The 11,287-nt window shown below is 47.4% G+C and overlaps 1 protein-coding gene across 4 annotated transcripts in view; it reads right to left on the bottom strand.

Annotated features, from left to right (window-relative positions):
* The window catches only part of Ilk (integrin linked kinase), a 76,023-nt gene that overhangs the window by 23,501 nt on the left and 41,235 nt on the right, over positions 1-11,287 (bottom strand). The gene's annotated exons all lie outside the window — the stretch shown is intronic.

Raw genomic sequence — 11,287 nt, 5'->3', positions numbered from 1 at the left:
TCACTCTTTCCCAAGGGAGGAAGGTACTGGATGTCAAAAATCTCTTCTTCTTTCCTGGTGAATACTAGATCCAGTACTGACGGTATATCTCCTTCCCTCATTCTTGTGGCTTGCTTTATGTGTTGATACAAGAATGTCTCCAGAATGAGGTTCACAAATCTGCATGTCCAAAAGTCCTCCGTTCTTGCTTCATAGGCCTCCCAGTCTATTGCTCTAAAGTTGAAGTCCGCCAGTATCAACAGTCGTGATTTATCTTTATCTGCTTGTACAATAATATCTCTCATGACCATTATGAGGCCCTCTCGTTTGTCATCCAGTTCTTCCTTTGTCCATGTGTTGCTTGCTGGTGGGCTGTAGGTATTTACACTTATCAGCTTATCATCCTGATTCCAGACCTGCAATGCCATTATGTCAATATCTCGAGGGTTTTCAAATATTAACTCTTTTACCTTCAGGTGTTTTTTCACCAGTACAGCCACTCCTCCTCCCTTCCTAGTTTTCCTGTCACGTCTCCAAACTGAGTAGCCTCTTGGGAATATGACTTCATTTATTATATTTCCTTCAAGTTTCGTCTCTGATAATGCAACAATATCTGGGACCCTAAGCTGGATTATATCTTGCAACTCCAAAGTTTTTGACCTCACTCCATCTATGTTGGTATATACAATTTTCAGGAACATGTTCCCTTTTCCTTTGCTCTTTACTCCCCCTTCCACTACTGATCTTGTTGCTTTGTTTTTATGTACCATTTCACAAGCTTTCCAGTCCCTGTCACTTTGTAAAAAAAAAGAATTTCTGTCTTCTTCATTTCTATCCCCATTTAGACGTTTTGCCTCAATTAGGTTCATTTTCAGCTTTTCTCTGTCTTCCTTGGAGAGGTCTTGTCTTATTGACCAAGATTTGCCAACCTCATCACTCTGCAGTTTCCTGGCATTTCTTAGCACTTCCATCATGTTTTTCACTCCATTAAACGTCACCCTTAAGGGGCGGTTCTTTTCTTTCTCATATTTTCCTATTCTTCTAAAATCACTGACATTTTCCTTTGAGCCTTCTCCTAAACCTACTATTTTCTCTATGATTTTCATCTCTTCTGCCGCTCGGTCCACCCTAGATGAAATTTCCTTCTCTAAACATCCAAAAATAATTATGGACTTAGTTCTATCTACAGTGTTTTGTACTAGTTTACTGTTGGTAACCAGTTCTTTTCTAATTGCTTGCCTAATTTCTGCTTCTTGTTGGTCATTTCTGGTCTTGACTTACGAACACACTTCTTTGATAGTCTCTTTCTCTTTTACAACTTCAGCATATGTCGCTTTTATTTCTTCTTTATACTTTTCTAGTTCTTTATTCACCTCCTCTATGTGAGTTGTCAGTGAAGTTTCCAGTTGGAGATCCTTACCTAACTCTATGTTAGCCCTTAGGCTTGCTTGGAGTTGTTCACCATATGAGTCTATTTTCTTGTTTATTTCTTCAAAGTCACCACACTTCACTTTCCATGCCTCATTTTCTTTCACTAGTTCCTTGATTTGCTCCTCCTGATTTGTTACCTTGTCTGTTAATGCAGTAATAATCTTACCTTGTTGAAGCATACTCCCTTTTAGAGTGCAAAGCTCACTCCAAAGAGCTCCATTGTCCTCTTCCAATTTAAGCACTTTTTCTTCATACTTCTTTTGCATATCCTCAATTATCTCTAACCTGCCAAGAACACCTCCTTTCCTTATATCTTGTGGTGAGAATCCTTTGAAACCATCTGCTGTTGGTGCGTCTACATTCTCAGTGGGGGTGGTGGCGGCGGCCATCTTTGATTTTGTTCTAGACCAAAACAAACTTTTCCACTCGGCTATTTTCACTCACTTTTACTTGTTTATTGTATTTTATTTGCTTTTACTCTTCCCTGAACCTTTATGAACCTGGGACACCACTGTAGCCCTCAACCTGTGCCCAATACTTAGGTAATTCGATATTTCCAGGAGCTTGCTGCAGTGTGACTCCTGCCTCCTCCAGCTCATACACCTATCCTGTGTGTGTGTGTGTGTGTGTGTGTGTGTGTGTGTGTGTGTGTGTGTGAATAGTGTAATAATAGCATCAGGAGTATGTTGAGAGGAGCTATTTTAGTGAGGGAGGTGACGTCGTAATCGAAGCGACGTCTGCTGTGTGATTTCTCATGCAGTGTATGGTGGCCACTGTACTATTTGGACACAATACCGGCTTACTTGCATAATTCTGGTAAATAAAACATGTAGATAGGTATAACATGTGTAAATAGTGTAATAAAAACAATAATAGTTAATAGTATGGTGGGAGGAGCAATGTTGGCGAATAAATTGTTGGAGGAGTGATGGAGGGCTGGCTGGGTGTGACAGCTCACACTCACAGTGTTCTGAATGTGTTGATGGTGAATGTATATAGTGTGTGACAGTGTATAGTCTGTAAATAGATTGTATATATACATAAATTGGCATGATACACGGTAAATATGTGCAACACGTGTGTACACAAGTGTCACGCACGTAACACAGTATCCTCAGACAGTACGGATGTTTTACTGCCATAATATAGTGTACGTGTTCACTATACATAGGATTAGCACGTAAAAACAAATAAAATGTATTTGGAACTGTGCGCAAAAAATGAACAAAAAATATATTCACAGCAACTCGCGCGCCCCGCCCTGGGTGCCCTACTGGCCCCGGGAACTTACGCCATGAGCGAACGGGGAATGATGACGTCACACGCCAACTTACGGACTTCATAGCAGCCAAAGTAAGTACAAGTTCAAAAATTTTTTGACATACCCATACTGAGGGAAGGGTTTTTGACACTTTAAAAAAACAAAAGAATTTTTTCAAGAGAATTTATTTCCTGCGCACTGGGGGGGTGTCATATTTGGAGGCAGTGCAGTTAAAGGGTTAATAACTCTGCATACGACCTGGGAGACCTGCACCCCGCAAACAGGGAAGAAGGGAAACCGGATCAACCCAAAGCGCGTCCCCGAACACAGAAGCCGTGGCACACAAATAACGGCGAAGGGCCGCAACCGGACACAAAATATGATGCACCCCCGGCCTAACCAACCAAGCATCCACAACCCAGGGACCCCTCCGGAAAGCAGCAGTCTCATTCTTCGCCAGAAAAGAAGGAGATGGCTGCAAACGAACAAAACCATCACGAAGACTGAAAGAGCAGAAACCCCTGCGTCGGAGGAGAGCATGAAGCTCACCAACCCGACCCCCAGAGGCCAATGCCAACAGAAAAAAAAAAAGTCATGGAGAAACAATCCTGAACCGAAGGGGCCACACCAAACTGAGGAGAAGAAAGATAAGAGAGCACTCTGTCCAATGATCAGGACGGCTCAGGTGGTGCATGAGCAGGCCGGAGGTGAAACAACGCCCGAGACAGCTTGATACCTGGTTGATACCTGGTTGATGGGGTTCTGGGAGTTCTTCTACTCCCCAAGCCCGGCCCGAGGCCAGGCTCGACTTGTGAGAGTTTGGTCCACCAGGCTGTTGCTTGGAGCGGCCCGCAGGGCCACGTACCCACCACAGCCCGGCTGATCCGGAACTTCTCTTAGAAAATCGTCCAGTTTTCTCTTGAAGATGTCCACGGTTGTTCCGGCAATATTTCTTATGCTCGCTGGGAGGACGTTGAACAACCGCGGACCCCTGATGTTTATACAGTGCTCTCTGATTGTGCCTATGGCACCTCTGCTCTTCACAGGTTCAATCCTGCATTTTCTTCCATACCGTTCACTCCAGTACGTTGTTATTTTACTGTGTAGATTTGGGACCTGACCCTCCAGTATTTTCCATGTGTATATTATTTGGTATCTCTCTCGTCTCCTTTCTAGAGAGTACATTTGGAGAGCTTTAAGACGATCCCAATAATTTAGGTGTTTTATCGCGTCTATGCGTGCCGTATATGTTCTCTGTATTCCCTCTATTTCAGCAATCTCTCCTGCTCTGAAGGGGGAAGTGAGTACTGAGCAGTACTCGAGACGGGACAACACAAGTGACTTGAAGAGTACAACCATTGTGATGGGATCCCTGGATTCGAAAGTTCTCGTAATCTATCCGATCATTTTTCTGGCTGACGCGATATTTGCTTGGTTATGCTCCCTAAACGTTAGATCGTCGGACATCATTATTCCCAAATCCTTGACATGCTGTTTTTCTACTATGGGAAGATTCGATTGTTTTGTACCCTGTATTATGTTTCAGATCCTCATTTTTGCCGTACCTGAGTACCTGAAATTTATCACTGTTAAACATCATGTTATTTTCTGCTGCCCAATCAAAAACTTTGTTGACATCTGCTTGTAGTTTTTCAATGTCTTCAGCAGAGGTAATTTTCATGCTGATTTTTGTGTCATCTGCAAAGGACGACACGAAGCTGTGGCGTGTATTTTTGTCTATATCAGATATGAGAATAAGGAACAGTAGCGGTGCAAGGACTGTACCTTGCCTAGCTTGCGAAACAGTGCAGAAGTAACATCAATACCGAAAGCAAGATGAAGCGGCTCCGCCAGCGCCGCACGATACGAGGCGACCATGTTAGGCATAAGGTGACGGTCCTGGAACAACCAAGAGAGAAAGGACAACACCACCCTAACAGAAAGCAATGAACAACGACAAAGACACAGGAAGAAATGGAAGTACCGCCAGGAAACTTCATACTGCTTCCAAGACGAAACCCGCAGGTTGGACACTAACAATGAAGTCACCTGATCACCATAGAGATGATGATACACTCGCATCAAAAATACCATACGCGAAGACTCGAGGAGAAGGTCGAACCAGCCACGTGACATTCCAGTCGAAAAAGGCAGAGCCATGGGGAAAACCTCTGGGTTCGGACACCAAGCAAGCAGCGCCTAAACCAAGGCTGGGCCGGCCACGAAGGAGCCAAGAAGACAACTCTCCCCTGGTAAGTCTCCAAACAAGTCAGGACCTGGAGCAACAGCTGAACCAGGGAAAAGGTACAGGAACCCCCACCTCGACTAATCCTGGCAAAAGGCATCAACCCCGAAGGCCTCGCAGTCAGGGAAGGTGCCGCGACCACGCCGACGTGAAGAGGTCCACCTTGGGACGACCGAACGTCCAGCAAAGCCAACTGAAGGCGTCGACCGTCCATTCCGTGAAGAGGGGAACGAAACATGACAGGCCGTCGGCCTAGATGTTGGACACGCCCCGCGCGTGAACTGCCAGGAGAGCCATACCCCGAGAACTCAGCAGATGAGTCACCCGAAGCGACCAACACCAAAGAGCCAAGGACTACATCGAAAACCTCCCCCCCCCCCCACTGGTTCTGACAATGAACCACCAGGGAGCAGTCCAAATCGAGCCGGATCGTCAATCCGCTAGCGACCCGAACCCTCTGAAGAGCAAACCACGCCGCCGCAAACTCCCGCACCGTGCTGTGGACTCAACGGAAAGACAGACCCTACCGTCCCTGACCGGCCTGGTGAGCACTGGTCACAAAACCGCAGCCAAGAAACGACGTGTCCGTGAACACATCGAGCGAGGGCTCGGGTAGGCGCCAAGGCACTGAACCCCGAAAAACCCGAAGAGGAAGCCGGCGACGCAGTAGCCGATGCAAGGCCCCCAGGGTCCAAACCCAGCGATTGCAAGAGAGGCGGAAGGGGTGTCCCCGAAGGAACCATAACAGCCGACGAAGCCAAACCCGACCCGGCGGGAAGACCATCATCGCGAAGTTCAGGCTCCCGCACAGACCCTCGAGCAACCAGCAGGTAACCCGGGAGCCCCCCAGAAACAGGCGCAAGCATGACCGCAACCGCAGGAGAGACTCCGGAGGGGAAGACAAGGAAGAGGTCCAAGAGTCCCACACAAGACCCAGTCATGTCCGAACCTGGGAGGGAACCAAATGGGACATGCCAATAAGCGTCCTAGAGGTCCAGGGACACCATCCAAGCGCTAAACCGTGAGACCAAGCGTAAGCGAACAGTGCAAGCCTCCCCCCCATCTCTCCGTTAATAGGGCGAACCGCGAAAGGGCCAGTGCCCCTTATGAGACCCAGAACCTCACACAGAGTGACCAACGGGCCGACCAGACGAAGGCAGGACTGAAGGCAATGCCGAACCTGAACCAAGCACCTGTGGCCCACCACGATGAGAGGAACCCCGAGCCCTGGCACAACCCTTCCGGGAAGGCCCCCCTTCCCCCCCGGGCCCCCAGAGAACCAACAAGTCAGACAAAGGCCGACAAGGAGTCGAAGCAGCCTGAATATACTGCGCCACAACAGAATCCTCAAAAAGCAGAGGACAAAAAGATGAAGACATCCTAAGAGCCAAGGCCCAGGCCGATTCCAGGTAGGAGGCAAGCACTGCCTGTCGACACGCGAGCTGGGAAGCATAGAACAGGGAAACCGCATCCCGCAGGATCGGCGCAAACAGCTTCAGCAAGGCAGCCGACGAGCGGGCCGCCAAATCCAAGGCACCGGACCCAGGGACGGCCCCGAGCGCCCCTACATCCTCCTCAAGCCAGTCCGAAGACAGCTCCAGGAGGGAAAAAGAAACACAAGGCCGAAGCCAAAAGGCCACGAGCGTGCGTGTCCTCAGCAACCTGAGCAGTCGAGAAGGAGGGAACCTGCGCATGTAGCTGTACCACGCCCACATCTCGGGAAAGGGCAGGTGCAAACAAGCACTCATTGAGGTGCTAAAGGTCACCCCCCAGGAAAACCTGAACCACTGTCGCAGCCTCGTGCCCTTAAGCGTGCGGGTACGGCAGAATGAATGCCAAGCCTCCAACACAAAGACAGGATAGTCCACCAGCCAGGATGACTCCGGAACCTCGTAACGGACCCAGAAAGGCAACGAAGTCCCAAACCTGAACGAAGACGGATCCATCACCGAGGCATAATCTAGGTCACGGAGGAGGTAAGCTGCAAAGGCTGCCCGCACCGCAGAAGGTTGGATGCGAGAAGTCGAAAACTTCCAGAAGGATGGAACCGACGCACCCAGGGAGACACGGAACCGAACCCGGGGAGGGGCAGACACCAAATCCAATTCGCTCACAGAGGGGGAAAAGAAAACCCCCACTCCTTGTAACAACAAACCCCGCTCAGAGGGTAGAAAAACCCAGGTTGGGTTCAGCAAGACCCAAGGCCCCCAAGTCAGCCCCTCCCCCACCCCGGGATCCTCCTCTGCAGGACCTGGGGCAGAGTCATCTCCCAAAGAACCGGCCTCAAGAGACAAGGCTGGCGCAGCAGGGTAAGCCGAACGGAAGGGGGCCCACTGGTCAGACCCGGTGGCTTCGGCAGGGTGACTAGACTTGAATGCCTCCGTCGCCACACCGGAAAGGGCATCCCCCGAGACTGCCCGAGCTCAAGATCATCTAAACCCAACTCCAGCTTTGAAACCCTCAGACACTTCGAGGCCAGAAGCAAGGAGGGGGGGGGGGGGACCAGAATGAACCACAGAAGGGGAAGGACGAGGGGGACCGGACTGAACCAAGTCCGAAGCGACCCCCACCCCCAAGTCCGGGTCCCTATAAGCAAAACGGGGCAGCCTCAGGGCATCAAGGTGAGCAACCAACCGAGTGCGTTGTAACAACCTAAAATGCGCATGCAACACCTGCACTGCCTGTACCCTCATAAGATCATCACTAGACTGGGAAAATTGAGTCACTAGCAAGCAGAAGAACTCACAGGACTCAGGGTCGAAAGTGTCACCGACCCAACAGGCAGTGTGACGGAGGCACAGACAGCGAGGGTCACCCTGAGACAAGGGGACCGAACAACCCTCAAATTCGTACAAAGCAAGGGGGGGGGACCCCAGGGTCACATCCATTGGACCCACACACCCCCAGGGGTTTCCCAGGGCCTTGAGCGCTTAACGAGACTCACGCCCAGGTAACCCCAGGCAGGGTACTGCTAATCGGCGCCCAAAACTACCAAGCAAACTCACTAAAGCTGAACCTCAGGGATGTGTACACTCACGGGGACCTAGCAGGGGGCACCACCAGAGAAGAACCGTAATAGGTCAAGCACATGTGGCCAAAAAGCAGGGCAGATCCCCCACAAGGCAAAAAGAAAAAAAAAGAAAACCCCGCAAGAGGACAGCGTACCCTAGAGGAACAGAGTTGGCCGCTAATCGGTGAAAACAAGCTACGCAGCACCCTGCGCCCTGAACCAGTGCAAACTGCCTCTTACCCTAAGGTAAACAAGGGAAACAAAACACCTAGGTACCCAAAGGGTGGCCGAAAAACTGAGCCGTAAAATGGCCAGCAGAGACAGGACCCAAGGAACTTGTGGAAGGTAACTCCAAGCCCCAAGGGCAGTGCTTACAGAGCACTTAGAGAAGGGATCCCTAGGCACATGCAGCCCGAGTACTGGAGAATAACTCTGGGCTCTCACACCCCTAGAAGACAGCCACCACACTCAAAGCACAGTGCTGAAACTGTCTGGAGCCAGAGCACACGACCGAAGCCTCAAACATCAGCCTAAGAACTAAAGAGTGGATAGCCGGCGTGTGGGGTCTGGGGCTCCCCCTTCCCCCTCCCGGGGAGGGGGGGGGGGGCACTGCGCAGACAGCGGCGCAATGACATGCAACGTCATCATCATTTGCTCTTTTCGTTTAGGGGAGTTCTATCCACTTGTTCGGCGTTTGGTAGCAATATTTTCACCAGAATAGGGGATTTGTTTTGGGACGCTTACCTTTCTGGGTGTCCGACTCGGTCGATGGCAGACATAGAATGCTTCCAACCACAAGGGGGTTTCTATAGGCCATTGCTCCCCTAGCCTCTTCTGAGGGGGGGCCAGGTTCTGGCTCGTAGTACCTGGTAGGCCCATAGAACTCCATACACATGACTGATGCCAAAGTCTGACATTAGCATATTAGCCTAGTAAGCTCCGGGGAGCCGAAGGGGCTCCCCCTAGAAAACACCTGAAAGGATAAAATAAATTGGGCCAGATTTAAGGATAAAATAAATTGGGCCAGATTTAAAACACTTTCGTGCACCGGGCGTGTGGTCCGCGCGTATGCACAAACTACTCCTGGCGATGCAGGTGAGCGCTCGGCGACATTAAATGTGTATACTTGTTTCAGTTTTCTCACCTTAATTCTCGTGCTATGTCGTTCGTTTTGGAATCATTGTGTTCACAATCGAATTACCTACAGGTGTATATACATATAAGGTCCAAAAGCCAAGCATAACTCCCCACAGTAAAGCCTGAAGTCGGCAAAAGTTATCCGTGAGCGCACAAAATCAGTCAAATGTGTATACTCGTTTCAGTTTTCTTACCTAAAATCTTGTGCTACGTGGCTCGTTTTGGTATCATTGTGTTTACAATTAAATTCCCTGCAGGTGTTGTATATGCATATATTGTCCAAAAGCCAAGCGTGACTCCCTTTAGCAAAGCCTAAAGTTACCTGTGAACGAGCACCAATTTGCACATCGCAGCCAAATGTGTATACATACCCGTTCAGTTTAATAACATCAATTTTTGTGTTACGTCTTTCATTTTGGTATCAAACTGTCCACAATAAAAAGACGCGTATTTTAAAACTAGTCTCATAATAATAGAGCAATAAATGGAATTTTAACAAATATTTTCATTTTGGACACTCAAATCACAAAATTATTTAATTCTTTCCAGTGTTCTGACATAAATTTCCATGTTACATCTTTCATTTTGCTATCAAATTGTTTGCAATCTAAAGGTGAGCATTTTAAAACTAGTCCCATAATAATAGCACAAAAAATTAAATTTTAACATTTTAACACTTTCGCCCGGGCATGACGCAGCATTGCGTCATCCGTTTACTGTCGGTAATCTCGGGGATGACACAGCATTGCGTCATCCACTAAAATAATTGCCAAAAATCAGGTTTTTATCCGATTTTTTGGGGACTGTTTGGTAACTGTCAACAAGCTGAATGCAATCTGTGACTACAATACAAACATGAAAGGTGTTGATCACTTTGACCAAATGATCAAATATTATCACTTCATAAGGAAAACTCACAAATGGATGAAGAAAATGACCTATTTTGTGCAAATGGCTATCTACAATGCTTATGTGATGTACAACTACTACACAAAAAATACTAAACTATAATACTACATATACTAAAATACTAAATACTAAACATTTGTGGGCAGGAATTGGGAGTGTAGCTGGAAGGCGTCTGGGCGCTCACTCGCGGTTAACGCGTGGCCCATCTTCAACTCGTCGGCGGTTGGAGCGTGACCAGGTTTTTTATTTTATATGCTAATGTTCCTATAATAAATTCTATTGCGAACCCATTGATACCAAAATGAAAGACCTAGGACGGAAATTGAGGTGACCAGAGTGAAAAGAGTGAACACATTTTATCGCTTTTGTGCGCGCCTGGGTAACTCATTCGCACTTTCTCTGTTTGCTGCAGGTAATTAGCCGGGCTTTTGGAGTTTATATGCATTTAGTGCTGTAGAGAATTCTATTGCGAACACAATGATACCAAATTTAATCTCATAGGACGAGAATTAAGGTGACAAAGTTGAAGAGAGTATACACTTTTCAGAACTAACGCGCACTCCCGTGAAACACTGGGACCCAAATTGCACAGTTGAGGGGTGGCGCGCGGGGCACGCCAAAGTGTTAAAATTTTGACCAAAAACGTATTTATAATCTTTCAAGTGTTCTGACATCAAGTTTTGTGTTACATCTTTCATTTTGGTATCAAATTGTGCGCACTCTAAAGGCGCTCATTTTGAAACTATCCTGAAGTTGATCGGATAATAAATGAATTTTATACAAATATTTTTACCGATATCGATAATATTTAAAAAAATATTTATTTTATTTTTACCTACATGTTCCTAAAGCCATGGCCTTAGGAATGTTTCATAGGCCTTGGTAACCTAGGTCACGTTACTAAGCCCATGGATGGAAAATGACAGACTTAGGATGTTATTTCAAGATGGGGGATGATTACCGGAGGCCTGAGGAAGCAAATGTGAGCCCCCCTTGTATGCAGGGGAGTTTCGAATCTTATGATATACTGTACTATCATCACATGTAAGGGGCAGGCACACCAACCCTTAATATGTTGGCTGGCACAGTGCAGGGGTTAAGGCTCAGGGAGCTGCTGCAAGGGGCCCTCTCAGAAAAATGCACATCATAAAATTCAAGAAATCCCATACACCAAAATATATACGGTATTAGCTATATAATTCCTCATGTATATAAAAACATTTTGTTTGAATCTCTAAAAGATGAAACAAAACAGACTTAACTGTTGGAATAATATTAATTTTAAAACAGTTTAAACAAGTATATTTCATCATGC

The sequence above is a fragment of the Procambarus clarkii genome, chromosome 80 (assembly GCF_040958095.1).
Source record: "Procambarus clarkii isolate CNS0578487 chromosome 80, FALCON_Pclarkii_2.0, whole genome shotgun sequence".
Classification (NCBI taxonomy): domain Eukaryota; kingdom Metazoa; phylum Arthropoda; class Malacostraca; order Decapoda; family Cambaridae; genus Procambarus; species Procambarus clarkii.
This window is presented reverse-complemented; position numbering and strand designations above follow the sequence as displayed.